This window comes from Mustelus asterias, unplaced genomic scaffold (genome assembly GCF_964213995.1).
Source record: "Mustelus asterias unplaced genomic scaffold, sMusAst1.hap1.1 HAP1_SCAFFOLD_150, whole genome shotgun sequence".
Taxonomy (NCBI): Eukaryota; Metazoa; Chordata; class Chondrichthyes; order Carcharhiniformes; family Triakidae; genus Mustelus; species Mustelus asterias.
Genome location: NW_027590172.1, coordinates 573,258 through 589,377, shown reverse-complemented (window position 1 = coordinate 589,377; position 16,120 = coordinate 573,258). Strand labels below are relative to the sequence as shown.

Genomic DNA, 16,120 nt, shown 5'->3' with positions numbered 1-16,120 from the left:
CATACTGTTCCAAAGAACCTTCCAGTACGCATTTTACAAATTCCTCCCCGTCCGGACCCCCAGCTCTAAGCACTTTCCAGTCTGTGCCAGGGAAATTAAAGTCCCCCACTACAACAACCCTATTCTTTCTGCACCTATCCAGAATCTCCTGACATATCCTTTCCTCCACTTCCCGTGGGCTGTTGGGTGGTCTGTAGTACACCCCCAGCATAGTGACTGCACCCTTCCTGTTTCTGAGTTCCACCCACAGCGACTCAGTACATGACCCCTCTAAGTTGTCTACCCTCTGCACCGCGGTAGTATGCTCCTTAACTAATATCGCTACTCCCCCACCTTTTTTAGCCCCTCCTCTGTCTCGCCTAAAACACTTATACCCCGGAATATTCAGCTGCCAGTCCTGTCCTTCTTTTAACCAAGTTTCCGTCACCGCAACCACATCCAAATTCCGCACAAGCATTAAGGCCTTAAGTTCGTCTGTTTTACCCGTTACGCTCCTCGCATTGAAGCAGATGCACTCCAGACCTCCAGGCCCACTCAGGTCATCCTCCTCCAGAGTGCTCCTCTTCTTCGCTAGCCTTGCCCTGGCCCCCAGCTCAACCCCAGCCTCAGTATTTACTGACCTACTGTTTTGTTCCACACCCCCCTGCCACACTAGTTTAAATCCTGCCGAAACACTCTAGCAAAACTCCCAGCCAGGATATTTGCTCCCTTCCAGTTGAGGTGTAACCCATCCTTTCTGGACAGTTGCCATCCTGACTTGAAGATTTCCCAGTTATCTATGAATTTAAAACCCTCCCTCTTGCACCAGTCCTTTAGCCACGCGTTCAACTGTAGAATCTCCCTGTTCCGAGCCTCACTTGCACTAGACACCGGGAGCAATCCAAAGATTGCTACACTGGAGGTCTTACTTTTTAGCCTAGCACCCAACTCCCTGAATTTCTCTCGTATGACCCCCCTGCTCTTCCTACCTACATAATTTTCACCAATGTGTACAATCACATCCGTTTGACTACCTTCCTTTTTAAATATGCTTCCTACCCTCTCGGAGACATCCAGTACCCCGGCACCAGGGAGGCAGACTACCATCCTGGATTCTCGTTCAGTCCCACAGAAGCGACTGTCCGTGCCTCTAACCATTGCGTCCCCCACAACTATCGCTCTCCTAAACCCCTTCTTTCCCTTCCGGACCCCTGAGCCTGTCTCCGTGGAGGCGATCTGGTCCTCGTTGCTTACCCCTGGAGGGTCATCCCCCTCCACAGAATCCAAAACAATATACATATTTTGGAGGGGGACAACCACTGGGGATCCCTCCACAGACTGCTCACTCCCTTCCCTTCTCCCATCTGTTGCCCATCCCTTTCTTTTATGGGAGACTGCCACTGGGGTACTTTCTGGCACATCACCCTTCTGACTATTACCCCTCCTAACTGTGACCCACGTGTCTTCCTTCCGAGATCCTGGTGTCACTACCTGACTATAACTTTTATCTATTAATCTCTCATTTTCCCTAACTAAATTGAGTTCATCGAGCCTCAGCTCCAACTCCCTTACACGATCCTTCAGGACTTGCAGTTCCACACATCTGGCACAGATATGGACTTCCGGGAGGCAAGTTGTCTCCAGGAACTCCCACATCCCACACCGAATGCAGTATACTGGCCTCCCACTCATACCAGCCATGTCCTTTTTAGTTTTTGGGAGATAAAACAAAAAAGGGGGTGTAACAGAAGAAAAACAAACAACCTTCCTCGCCTTCGCCGAAGCCCTGTGAGCCAAAGCCCTTATAGCTCACACTCTGCTTCCCACACACTCCACTGCCCGCTCCCGACGCTGCCCGCTGTATACTGCAGCCTACCTTTTATACTTCACGCGCTTAAAAAACCCTTCCCAAACTCCTTAGCAGCCCACTTCCAGTTTTCACTTTAAACTTAAAATTCTACTGCAAAAGTAAAGGCCAAAAAAAAAAACACACACTGAGCTGACTAATTAAATAAAAAAACAATTCAATTAATCTCTCACCAGCACTGCTGCCTCCAATCACTCCCTCTCAGCTTGCTCCAGTGGAACAATGAGCCTTCTCCTTCATCCTTCTCCTTTCTGCCCTCCATGGGACTCCAGAGGAAAGGCAATGTGATTGACTCTTAACTGCCCTCTGAAATGGCCCAGCAAAATACTCAGTTCAGAGGGAAATAGGGATGGACAACAAATGCTGGCATTGACAATGAAATATATATTGCATGAGCAGCATTTTAAGAAATGATTAATTCTCATTTTGTTTCATTTCATGTCAAACAGGGTGACACATTCTGGTGTCTTAATATTTAAAACCTCAACCTTTCAACTGTTCAAACAGGTAAGATTCAGTCAGAGAAAAGTGAACCACTGTGATCGAAAACTAGGTTTTGTCGTTGCTGCGAATCCCACCTCAAAACAGAAAATGTTGGAAGCACTCATCGGCTTCAACAGCTTCTGTGGAGAGGGAAAGAGAGTGAATGATTCAGGTTGCTGACTTTTGACCCTAACTGGAAAAAAGTAGTGATTGAATGGTTTACAAACAAGTACACAGTCGAGTAAAATAGAGAGGGAGAGGAGGAAAGAACAAGCGGTCTTTTGATCGGTTGGAAGACTGGAGTGATTGAATTACAATGGAGGTGATTATTGTTCCCACTGACACAATCTCGCTGATCTGGGTTTAAATCTCATAATAAATAAGAACAAAACCTCTCGCTGAGTTCAGCGCTGAATTCCCCGCCTTCCAGTGAGCTGGAGGCAGTTTTCAGTCAGAAACCCACAACTGTGAGATAAACAACGCAGAAAGCAGAAAGACTCAGTTTGAGCGGTGACACTTCTGGAGGAACGGAGATCTGGAATTCACCCAAGAATGAGGGAAAGTTTAAAAATCAATGTCGCCCAACGTGGGGCTCGAACCCACGACCCTGAGATTAAGAGTCTCATGCTCTACCGACTGAGCTAGCCGGGCACATGCATTCAAATCATTTCCATAACCTAAAATGCATGGCGACAAATACGGTTTTTCCAACTGGTGTCTTCAGCTTGTTCTGATTTCAAACTTTACAATGAATCCACCGACAGAATCCCCAAATTTCCTATCCATTCCTCTGAATCATTAATTACATTATTCACATCTTCCAATTCTTAGCTTCACCTCTCCCAAATATTCCAAACTCCTCTTACATCATTCTCCTTATTTTTCTTTGTTCTTAATAATTTATCTCGGGGTGGAGGAAACTCAACACTTACACTGTCTAACTGTTTCCCAGTTTCAGACTTTTCAATAAGATCACCTCTGATTATTCTAAACTCCAGACCGAACAGACTCATCCCACTGATTCTCTCCTCGCAGGAGAAACGCAGAAATCAATCCAGTGAACCTCGGTTACACACAGACAGCGAAATAATGGACAGAGCAAGGAGCAAAATATGTCAACGTAATAAAAACATAGACAGAGAGTCTGAGGGAGATATATCGAGACAATTAAAAACAGAAATAGCGAGTGGGGTAGAAATCCACAACCCACGAATGAATAACAATAATCACGCAGCCAGCTGTCTCAACCAACAAATATGGGGTTCTCTAAACTGGTGAACAGAGTTAAAGTGAATGGCCATAAGCGTATTAACCATTTAATGTCTTGATTTTCTTGTGTGAGTGTTGTGTTGATAGATTGCCTGCACTGTGTGCTCAGGTTCTCAAACCAAACCCCACCGTTTGCACTGAAAATACATGTATAAATCCCATGACTTGTCCAATACGAAACAACAGCTGATTGAGGGATCGAGCCCGGCATGTGAACCCGAGATCGCTGATACGTTTGTAGATGTTTACTCGCCAGGTCTGAGTCATACCTCTCGTCCAACGAGCCGCTGCTGAGAGTGCTGTTCAATGAAAATATTTCCATTGACATCCAAAGCTGCTCAGACTTCTGCAGTGAAAGGTGAAAATGCTGGAAAAACTCAGAAAGCCAGACAGCTTGTGTGCACAGGAAAACAAATCTTATATTTTAGCTCCATAACCTTTCATTGGGAATAACTGGGAATTTTTAGAAATGTAGGAAGTTTTAAACAAGTGTTATCCAGCCGCATAACAAGAGGGTGTAAATCAGGAGAGATTAAATGAGGGAAACGAAGAATTTTAAAGTAATTACACCACAGAATGGGGCCATTCCTAAGTCCCTTAATGGACTCAGTTGTGGTGTGGATGAAGGGGAACCTGTGCATGTAATGTACATAGATAACATTGGAGCCAAAGTGATGAGTTGGTGGGTTTTGAAAATTGGAAGTTACACGTAGGAACATAGAATTAGGAGCAGAAGTGGGCAAATTCAGCGCTTCGAGCCTGAACCGTCATGCAATCAGTTCATGACTGATCTCTCCCTGTTCTCAAATCCACCTCCCTACCTGTTCCAATATCCCCTCATCCCTTTAATTATCAGGAATATGTCTGTCTCTTCCTCCAAATCATTTAATGATTCAGACTCAACCATGCTATGGGGCGATGCATTCCACAAATTCACGACCCTCAGTGAGAAGCAGTTCCTCCTCATCTCAGTTTTAAATCTATCACCTCTCAACCTATACATTTGACATGGTGTTCCCGATTGCGCATAAGAAAAAAGATTTTACTTTCTTCAATCCTATTTAGAATTTTATATACCACGATCACTTCAGCATCTTGTGGGAGTATTTCAACTCACTGTCAATTTCATGTCCCAGCAAGCACAATCGGTGTTGTCATTTGCTGAAGCAGTCACTTATGTTCCATCCAAACTGGACACATTCAGGGATATATGGTAAGTCATATTGAAAAACACAGTTCACCCGTGACTCTGGGAGTCCAGTGGGTTGTATTCAGTACTCCCCAGTGTTGTTTGTTTTCAATTCCCGCTCAGGAAACGATTATTTATAGCTCGCGGCAAACTATTAAAAAATAACCTGATTTACTATCTGATCGAAAGCAGATCTACTAATATCAGCCGAGTGAGTTTTGCAAGTCGACATCACAGCTGGAAATGTCACATGTGCAACAGGTCAAGAACGAACACAGTAGCAAGAAAGATGGTGATCGGCTGGAAAGCGCTGACAATAGAGATGGTGATGTAAGGTAACATTTGGATGGTAAAAAGGTCAGATTTTGGCGTACAAACTGAATTATTCAACTTTCCCCTCACTCTGCAACGAAAATATTTGGAAAAGGTTCTCTCCAGTTTTGAACAGTCGGAAGTGAAATTAATAACTGTAAGTCGAATGCCTGTTGTATGTTGTCACTGATTGAATGTATCACTGGGGTGGAAACAGAAAGTGCCATTTTGCAACAGAGACTTGCTTGTGGTGAATGTAGTCTGGCCTGGCGCGAAAAGCAAAGCAACACATGCAGTGTGTGTAAAGCAAGTTGTAAAACAGGCGAAAATCAGCTGGTCTGGTGGTTAGAGTTTGACACTTTCACTGCTGTTTGGATTGGTGGTCAGGTAATGGAGATTTGTTTCTCTCATCCAAACCGTAAAAACAAATGTCAGTTATTGCCTGGTGGAACATATAAAACACAATCTCGCCTCGTGTCCTGAAGTGAAGAGTGAGCAAATTCAACAGGAGGTTTTTTTTTGTCATTTCTGGCAGGATATTGGGAACCAGACAAGGTTAAGGGCAGTTTCAATGGTGCTGGTCCTTCACTGCAGCTCATTCTGTTTCTGACTGGATGTGATTCCTGCTTGTTACAGAGTTCAGGATAAATTGATTCAGTGAAGGAGCAGGCTCAAGCCAACTGATGGACTGTCGCAGCTCCTTTGCTGATAATTTCACTGGCGATACCAGTAAAGGACACAGTTGCAGGCGTGGTAACGTAGCCGAGTAATCTAAGGCAGTGGCTGAAAGTCCAGTTAAGATAGAGTTGTTGGTTCGACTGCAGCCACTGCCAGAATGGGCTTACGTTTTGGTCCCTGCAGTTGAAGTCCAGCATTTCAGATTGAATGCAATAATTTGTGCTGTGTCGTTCTTGCCATGAAGAAAGAGGAGCGACATACCAATGTAAACAGTTGTTGAGGTAAAGGAACGACTGCGGAAGGAGTGGAGCAAATTATCGTGGATTCTGGAATCGGAAACAAAAAGAGAAAATGCTGGAAAACCTCACCAGCATCTGTAAGGAGTGAAGAAAGCTGGCATTTCGAGTCCAGATGACCCTTTGTCAAAGCTGGGAGGAGTGGAGCTGCTCCGACAGAGAATACAAACGGGAACACCGGTTGAATGGTTGTCTGTCGAAATAAACAGCAGGATTGTAAACATTGAGACTGCAGGCCCGGCCCAGGGGATGTATTGGGATTTTCTAACTGAGGTTCAAATCCTGTCATGAGCGCTTCCCGTCATTCCTCATTGTGACTTTTTTTAAATTGAAAGTTATTGGAAATGAAGCAATGGGTGCAGAGATGATCAACTCCTGCAAAATTCTCACATCAGCGTCACTGAGGGTCCAGTGATCAGCGTCGGCGCCGTGACGCGTTTTGGATTCCCAGTCACGGAGTGAGTACATTTTTGTTCATTTCTTCATTTAATAAAAGCAGAGTCCGTGAAGTGAACAACAAGCTAAATCTTCCAGCTGGATGAACTTGTATCAGAGATGGAAAAATCAGAGATGCAATATTGACGATAAACTCTGAAGAAGAACCACATGACACACACAACATACATGTCAAGTACATACACAAAGACAAAACATGTGGTCATCTCTGGTACGCTACCGGTGCCACGTGATAGCGAGTTGAGGAACAGGGAGAGAGTGCACTTAAACATGTGGTTGCAGGGATGGTGCAGGACAGAAGGTTTCAGATACGTGGATAATTGGAACACGTTCTGGGGAAGGTGGGACCTCTACAAACAGGACGGGGTGCACCTGAACCAGAGGGGCACCAATATCCTGGGAGGGAAATTTGCTACGGCTCTTCAGGGGGATTTAAACTAATTTGTCAGGGGAGTGGGAAAAGGAGTTGTAGTCCAGAAGTCAGTGTTGAGGGTGGTGAGGTATTGGGGAAGGTATCAAGGTCAAGGGTGGGTACCGGTAGACAGGAAGATGGGTTGAAGTGTGTCTACTTCAATGCAAGGAGCATCCGGAACAAGGTGGATGAACTTGGGGCGTGGATTGCTACTTGGGACTACGATGTTGTGGCCATTACGGAGACGTGGGTAGAACAAGGACAGGAATGGTTGTTGGACGTTCCGGGGTATAGATGTTTCAGTAAGTGTAGGGAAGCTGGTAAAAGAGGTGGAGGAGTAGCATTGTTAATCAAGGATAGTTTAACGGCTGCGGAAAAGCACTTTGAGGGGGATATGCACACTGAGGTAATATGGGCTGCAGTTAGAAACAGGAAAGGAGCGGTCACGTTGCTAGGAGTTTACTATAGGCCCCCAAATAGTAATAGAGATGTGGAGGAAGAAATTGCTAAGCAGATTATGGATACGTGTGGGGGTCACAGGGTAGTTGTCATGGGGGACTTTAACTTTCCAAATATTGATTGGAACCTTTGTAGGTCAAATAGTTTGGATGGGGCACTTTTTGTGCAGTGTGTGCAGGAGGGTTTCCTGACACAATATGTGGATAGGCTGACAAGGGGTGAGGCCACATTGGATTTGGTACTGGGAAATGAACCGGGCCAAGTGTTAGATTTGGTTGTGGGAGAGAACTTTGGAGATAGTGACCACAATTCGGTGTCTTTTGTTATTGCAATGGAGAGGGATAGGGCCGGACGGCAGGGCAAGGCTTACAATTGGGGGAGAGGTAATTATGATGCGATTCGGCAAGAATTAGGGGGCATAAGATGGGAACAGAAACTGTCAGGGAAAGGCACTGATGAAAAGTGGAACTTTTTCAAGGAACAAATACTGGGTGTCCTTGATAGGTATGTCCCTGTCAGGCAGGGAGGAAATGGCCGAGTGAGGGAACCGTGGTTCACAAAAGAGGTGGAATGTCTTGTGAAAAGGAAGAGGGAAGCTTATGTAGGGATGAGGAAACAAGGTTCAGATGGCTCGACTGAGGGTTACAAGTTAGCAAGGAACGAGCTGAAAAAGGGGCTGAGGAGAGCTAGGAGGGGACATGAGAAGTCCTTGGCGGGTCGGATCAAGGAAAACCCCAAGGCTTTTTACTCTTATGTGAGGAATAAAAGAATGACCAGGGTGAGGTTAGGGCCGGTCAAGGACAGTGGTGGGAACTTGTGTATGGAATCAGTAGAGATAGGCGAGGTGATGAATGAATACTTTTCTTCAGTGTTCACCAAGGAGAGGGGCCATGTTTTTCAGGAAGAGAAGGTGTGACAGGCTAATAGGCTGGAGGAAATAGATGTTCGGAGGGAGGATGTATTGGCAGTTTTGAATGAACTGAAGGTCGATAAGTCCCCTGGGCCTGATGAAATGTATCCTAGGATTCTTTGGGAGGCGAGGGATGAGATTGCAGAGCCTTTGGCTTTGATCTTTGGGTCCTCGCTGTCCACGGGGATGGTGCCAGAGGACTGGAGAGTGGCAAATGTTGTTCCTCTGTTTAAGAAAGGGAATAGAAATGACCCTGGTAATTATAGACCGGTTAGTCTGACTTCGGTGGTTGGTAAATTGATGGAAAAGGTCCTTAGGGATGGGATTTACGACCATTTAGAAAGATGCGGATTAATCCGGGATAGTCAGCACGGATTTGTGAAGGGCAAATCGTGCCTCACAAATTTGATAGAATTTTTTGAGGAGGTAACTAGGTGTGTTGATGAAGGTAGGGCGGTTGATGTCATATACATGGATTTTAGTAAGGCGTTTGATAAGGTCCCCCATGGTCGGCTTATGATGAAAGTAAGGAGGTGTGGGATAGAGGGAAAGTTGGCCGATTGGATAGGTAACTGGCTGTCTGATCGAAGACAGAGGGTGGTGGTGGATGGAAAATTTTCGGACTGGAGGCAGGTTGCTAGCGGAGTGCCGCAGGGATCGGTGTTTGGTCCTCTGCTCTTTGTGATTTTTATTAATGACTTAGAGGAGGGGGCTGAAGGGTGGATCAGTAAATTTGCTGATGACACCAAGATTGGTGGAGTAGTGGATGAGGTGGAGGGGTGTTGTAGGCTGCAAAGAGACATAGATAGGATGCAAAGCTGGGCTGAAAAATGGCAAATGGAGTTTAACCCTGATAAATGTGAGGTGATTCATTTTGGTAGGACTAATTTAAATGTGGATTACAGGGTCAAAGGTAGGGTTCTGAAGACTGTGGAGGAACAGAGAGATCTTGGGGTCCATATCCACAGATCTCTAAAGGTTGCCACTCAAGTGGATAGAGCTGTGAAGAAGGCATATAGTGTGTTAGCTTTTATTAACAGGGGGTTGGAGTTTAAGAGTCGTGGGGTTATGCTGCAACTGTACAGGACCTTGGTGAGACCGCATTTGGAATATTGCGTGCAGTTCTGGTCACCTCACTATTAGAAGGATGTGGAAGCGCTGGAAAGAGTGCAGAGGAGATTTACCAGGATGCTGCCTGGTTTGGAGTTTCGGTCTTATGAGGAAAGGTTGAGGGAGCTGGGGCTGTTCTCTTTGGAGCGGAGGAGATTGAGGGGAGACTTAATAGAGGTTTATAAAATGATGAAGGGGATAGATCGAGTGAACGTTCAAAGACTATTTCCTCGGGTGGATGGAGCTATTACGAGGGGGCATAACTATAGGGTTCATGGTGGGAGATATAGGAAGGATATCAGAGGTAGGTTCTTCACGCAGAGAGTGGTTGGGGTGTGGAATGGACTGCCTGCAGTGATAGTGGAGTCAGACACTTTAGGAACATTTAAGCGGTTATTGGATAGGCACATGGAGCACACCAGGATGGTAGGGAGTGGGATAGCTTGATCTTGGTTTCAGATGAAGGTCGGCACAACATCGTGGGCCGAAGGGCCTGTTCTGTGCTGTACTGTTCTATGTTCTATGTTCTAATACACATGTCAAATCATGTCACTTTCAACTTCTATCTTTTAACTTCTGGCTCTCCACCTCAGACATTTCCACATTCATCAAAAATCTCCGTCCTCAAACCCGATCCTGGTCCTCGATCCACGGATAATGCTGCACTTTCTGGAAGCTTGTTGCAGCATTTGGTTCCATAGCTCAGTGGTTAGAGCACTGGTCTTGTAAACCAGGGGTCGCGAGTTCAATTCTCGCTGGAGCCTATGGGCGAAGTTTAGCTTATAGAAGCTGTCGGAAAGGGGAAGAAAGTTCGTAAAAATAGGGAGCTTTGATGAGTGGAGGCGCAGATCGGCTGTCGCTTGGGTAAGCGAATAGATATTTCCTTCTTCGTAAAAAAAATAGAAAGAGTGAGACATATTTGAAGAGCTGAAAAAGGTAAGTGTCGATATTGAGCAGAGAATAGATGCGTTTGTACAAGGAATGCATAAAGCTGGCATGTAGGTGCAGGCAATGATTGGAAGGAAAATTGCATTTTGGTGTTTATTGACGGCAGACTGGAGTCCAAGTATAATGAGGTGTTGCTGAAGTTGCACAGGGTTTTGTTGAGACCACATGTTGAATATTCTGTGCAGATATGATATTCACATTTAATAAAGGATATGTTTACGTTGGAAACGGTGCAGATAAGGTTCAGCAGATGATCCCTGGGATGATGGAGTTGTCGTATGATGAGAGGCTGAGTAAATTGGGCTGAAAATCTCTGGAGTTTGCATGAATGAGAGGCGATTTCATTAAACCTACACAAGTCTGATTGGGTTTGACAGGGTCGAGGCTGAGAGATTTCTTCTGCTCGTCGGGAAATCTAACCCACGGCAGTACAGTCTCAGGAAAATGGGCTGATCATTTCGGCCTAAGATAAGGCGAAATTACTTCACTGAAATGGTTGTGAATCTTTGAAATTCTTTATGCCAGACAGTTATGGATGCTCCATCATCGAATACATTCAAGGTTGGGACAGACAGGTTTCTGGCCTCTCGGGGAATTCAGGGATATGGGGAGCTGGTGAAAAACTGAGTTGTACCCCAAGATCAGCCATCACGGTACTGAATTTCGGGAACACGCTCAATGGACCGAGTGGTCTACTCCTGCTCCGATTTATTGTGTTCATGTGGATGATCAAGCTAATAATTCATGTTAAAATAAAAACAGAAAGTGCTGGAAGTTCTCAGCAGGTATTGCAGCAAATGTGAATCGGACAGAGAGTTAAGGTTCTGAGTCTAATATGGCTCTTTTTAAACTAGCAACTGAGTGTGAGTTACAACAATTAGCACAATACCGAGACTGGGAATTGAATTGAATCCAGGCAGTGAAAGCCCTGAATTTAAACTCCTGTATTATTTCTGCAGTAAACTTGTTCTGGAAACTTACCTGCCAATTGAAAGTGTGGAGGTTTGAGAGCACCCCGAGCCAAATGGACTCCCGCTATTCCTGTTTCTGCTTATATTCCCGACACAGATTTACTTTGTTCCCTTCTGTAACAGAGAAATATTGTCCAAACTTTGTCAGTCTTGCTGTTATTCAGTAGATTACCATACTGTTATGACACATAGGCTCATCCCCTTTATCTCACATCGTAATCTGGAAAAACTATTTGTGAAACTGCGAACTGTTTTTTATTAACGTTCAGAGGCTTATTAATGATAAAAATTCCTGTCACTCACTTTGAGTGAATAATCAACAAGCTAGTTTATTCAAATAACCAAGAACATTAAGTAAACAAGTAAAACATGTTAATTAAGGTACGGTTCGACTGAAATGCTGTTCAAATAATACTAGGAACATTCATTACCAATACTGTAATAACAGAATTTCAGTCACTCTCAGAGAAATTATACAAAGAGCCTCGATGGGATTCAGAAGATTTTGGAGTTCTGCAGTAGTTGTGCGGTCTGTAAGGTCTTTCTAACTCCGTATCCTTCAGTTAGATAGTTTTCTTAAGCGAATGTTAATCTGTCAGGGGTGGAGAACTGCTGCAGAGGCAAATGTTTTTTTGACTTGCTGCCCTGGCCTCTGGAGATGGTCACCCAAGATATTATCGAGCGATGGCTGTTCCTCTGGCCTTTTTTTACCTGATATGGAGATGCCGACGTTGGACTGGGGTAAACACACTGAGAGTTTTAACAACACCAGGTTAAAGTCCAACAGGTTTATTTGGGAGCAAATGCCATTAGCTTTCGGAGCGCTGCCCCTTCGTCAGATGGAGTGGATATCTGCTCGCAAACAAGGCACACAGAGACAGAAAATCAAGTGACAGAATACTGATTAGAATGCCAATCCTGACAGCCAACCAGGTCTTAAAGATACAGACAATGTGAGTGGAGGGAGCATTAGGCACAGGTTAAACAAATGTGTATTGTCTCCAGACAGGAGAGCCAGTGAGATTCTGCAAGTCCAGGAGGCAAGCTGTGGGGGTTACCGAAAGTGTGACATGAATCCAATATCCCGGTTGAAGCCGTCCTCTTGTGTGCGGAATTTGGCTATCCATTTCTGCTCAGCGACTCTGCGCTGTCGTGTGTCGTGAAGGCCGCCTTGGAGAACGCTTACCCGGAGATCAGAGGCTGAATGCCCGTGACCGCTGAAGTGCTCCCCCACAGGAAGAGAACAGTCTTGCCTGGTGATTGTCGAGCAGTGTTCATTCATCCGTTGTAGTAGCGTTTGCATGGTTTCCCCAATGTACCATGCCTCGGGACATCCTTTCCTGCAGCGTATCAGGTAGACAACGTTGACCGAGTTGCAAGAGTAGGTACTGTGTACCTGATAGATACTGTTCTCACGTGCGATGATGGCATCCGTGTCGATGATCCGGCACATCTTGCAGATGTTGCTGTGGCAGGGTTGTGTGGTGTCATGGTCACTGTTCTCCTGAAGGCTGGGTAGTTTGCTGCGGACAATAGACTGTTTGAGGTTGTGCGGTTGTTTGAAGGCAAGACGTGGGGGTGTGGGGATGGCCGTGGCGAGATGTTCGTCTTCATCAATGACATGTTGAAGGCTCCGGAGGAGATGCCGTAGCTTCTCCGCTCCGGGGAAGTACTGGACGACGAAGGGTACTCTGTCCACCGTGTCCCATGTTTGTCTTCTGAGGAGGTCGGTGCGGTTTTTCGTTGTGGCGCGTCGGAACTGTCGATCGATGAGTCGAGCGCCATATCCTGTTCTTATGAGGGCATCTTTCAGCGTCTGGAGGTGTCTGTTGCGATCCTCCTCATCAGAGCAGATCCTGTGTGTACGGAGGGCTTGTCCGTATGGGATGGCGGCACGGTAGCACAGTGGTTAGCACTGCTGCTTCACAGCTCCAGCGACCTGGGTTCGATTCCCGGCTTGGGTCACTGTCTGTGTGGAGTTTGCACATTCTCCTCGCGTCTGCGTGGGTTTCCTCCGGTGCTCCGGTTTCCTCCCACAGTCCAAAGATGTGCGGGTTATGTCGATTGGCCATGCTAAAAATTGCCCTTAGTGTCCTGAGATGCATAGGTTAGAGGGATTAGTGGGTAAATATGTAGGGATATGGGGGTAGGGCCTGGGTGGGATTGTGGTCGGTGCAGACTCGATGGGCCGAATGGCCTCTTTCTGTACTGTAGGGTTTCTTTCTATGATTAACGTGTTCAGGGTGGAAGCTGGAGAGTGGAGCATCGTGAGGTTATCTGTGGGCTTGCGGTACAGTGATTTGCTGAGGTGAGCGTCCTTAATGGAGATGCGTGTGTCCAAGAATGCAACCAATTCCGGAGAGTAGTCCATGGTGAGTCTGATGGTGGGATGGAACTTGTTGATGTCATCATATAGTTGTTTCAGTGATTGTTCACCACGAGTCCAAAGGAAGAAAATGTCATCGATGTATCTAGTGTATAGCATCGATTGAAGGCACTGTGCAGTGAAGTCGTCTTGGTCGAACCTGTGCATGAAGAGGTTGGCATATTGAGGTGCGAATTTGGCCCCCACGGCTGTTCGGTGTGTCTGGATGAAGAACTTGTTGTTGAAGGTGAAGACATTGTGGTCCAGGATGAAGCGGATGAGTTGTAAAATTGCATCTGGAAACTGGCAGTTTTCGGCGTTGAGTACTGAGGCCGTTGCAGCAATGCCATCATCGTGGGGGATGGTGGTGTAGAGTGCCGAGACATACATTGTGACGAGGAGTGCTCCTGGTTCAACTGCTCCATGTGTGTTGAGTTTCTGTAGGAAGACCGTCGTGTCGCGACAAAGCTGGGGGTTCTTTGTACCATGGGTTTCAGGATGCCTTCGACATAGCCAGAGAGGTTCTCGCACAGGGTCCCATTGCCCGATACGATGGGACGGCCGGGTGTTTTTACCTTGTGTATCTTTGGGAGGCAGTAGTGATCTCCAACGCGGGGAGTATGTGGGATGAGAGCACGGAGGGTGCTCTGAAGGCCCGGATCAAAGGTTTTGATCGGAGTGCTGAGTTGACGGGTGTCTTCTTTAGTCGGATCTGTGGGTAACTGTCTGTAGTGTTCCTCGTTGTTCAGTTGTCGGTACACCTCTTTGCAGTAATCCCTTCTGTTCAGTATGACGATGGCCTCTGAGTGCGGAATTGTCTCCTCAACTCAGTCCTAAATGGTTGACACACCATCCGGATAACGTGAGCCCAGTTCAAAGCGCTCCAGGCTCCAGCAAGAGGCGGGGGAGGAGTGGGGGTGGGGGGTGGAGGGGGTGTTGCGGGGTTGGGGGCTGGGGGAGAGGGGCGGTGGAAACAATCTCTCAGCATGTACACTGTCAAACAGTCTCACCTTTCCAGACTTTTCAATGGGATCACTTTTCATTATTCCATACCCCAGGGAGAACATGGTCACAGCAATGAATCTCTCCTCCAAGGGCAACTGCCTCATCACAACAATCAATCCAGTGAATCTTGGTTTCACAAACAGCGCGAGAATAGAGGGAAGTAAGAGCAAAGTATGGAAAGTTGATAGAGGCACAAAGAGAGACTGAGACAGTGAAAGAGACTGACGTCGATACACAGAAACAAAGAGACAGATATAGACAGTGAGTGGGGGAGTCAGCCACATCTAATGCATGAATAACAATGTAGACAAAGCCAGCGGCCGGAGTCCACAAGCATTGGGTCCTCTGAATCGTTGACTAGGGACAAAGAGAATGTTCAAAAGCATAGTCAACTTTTGAAAACATATCGAATTGCTTGAGAGGCAGTTTCCCAAACCGAACGGTGAGTAAACTCATCCTGCCCTGTCTACGGCAAAGAAATGAGCAAGACTTTGCCATTGCTAACAACAACGGGGCTTGTCTGGGATTTGAACCCAGGGCCTCTCGCAAACTGGCAAATCACAACACCCAAAGCGAGAATCATACCCCTAGACCAACGAGCCACTGCTGCAAGGTGGGCTCAAATACAGATATTATATTGCCATCCGAATCTGATCTGACAACTGCAGTGGAAGTTGGAAGCGCTGGAAAAACTCAGGAAGCCAGGCAGCATGTGCACACAGGGAAAGGAATCTCCTCTTACACCTGCATAACTTTTCTTTTCAACGGGTAAAGGTTGGAAATGTAGGAAGTTTTAAACAAGTGAAATCCAGGAGCTAGAAAACATAACAACAGGAAACAGCTCTGAGAAGGAACAATTCAGGAGAGATAAATGAACAAGTACTGTGTCGTCCATGGCCTGAGAGTGAGGAAAGCAGAGTATCACAGAATGTCTGCACCGCAGCATGAGACCATTCACAAGATATTTGAAGCAGTCGCGTGTCCTGTGGATAATAGGGAGCCGGTGGGTGTACTGTACAGTGATTACACAGGAGCTGCAGTGATGAGGTTGGTGGATTTTGGAAATTGAGAGGAACACATGAGCAGCTTGTGTGACTACTTCACCTCATTGCCGCTTTTATACGGCAGCGAAAAGTAATCGTTGTTGACACTGCATGAAGGACTAACTTATGTTCAACCTGAACAGAACACTTTGAAAGAGAGACTTGCCTCTGGTGGAAATAGATCTGAGATGGAAATAATGAAATATAAAATGAAGTAAATTAGATTAAACTTCCAACGTATTAGAAATATTGGGACGTCCAACCTATTAGAAATATTGGATTTACAGTAAGTGACGTGAACTGATGCTGTGATCGCAGATATGGAACTGGGACCACCATCACACCGAGTGAATCCGCTGTCTGTTTAA

At 46.0% G+C, this 16,120-nt stretch overlaps 1 protein-coding gene and 2 non-coding genes across 3 annotated transcripts in view; 2 read left to right on the top strand and 1 right to left on the bottom strand.

Annotated features, from left to right (window-relative positions):
• The window catches only part of LOC144484979 (uncharacterized), a 565,458-nt gene that overhangs the window by 177,287 nt on the left and 372,051 nt on the right, over positions 1 to 16,120 (top strand). The window lies entirely within an intron of this gene.
• On the bottom strand, positions 2,908 to 2,980 carry trnak-cuu (transfer RNA lysine (anticodon CUU)). Its single transcript has one exon. It is a non-coding gene; the product is annotated as a tRNA-Lys (tRNA).
• On the top strand, positions 10,112 to 10,184 carry trnat-ugu (transfer RNA threonine (anticodon UGU)). The gene has a single exon. It is a non-coding gene; the product is annotated as a tRNA-Thr (tRNA).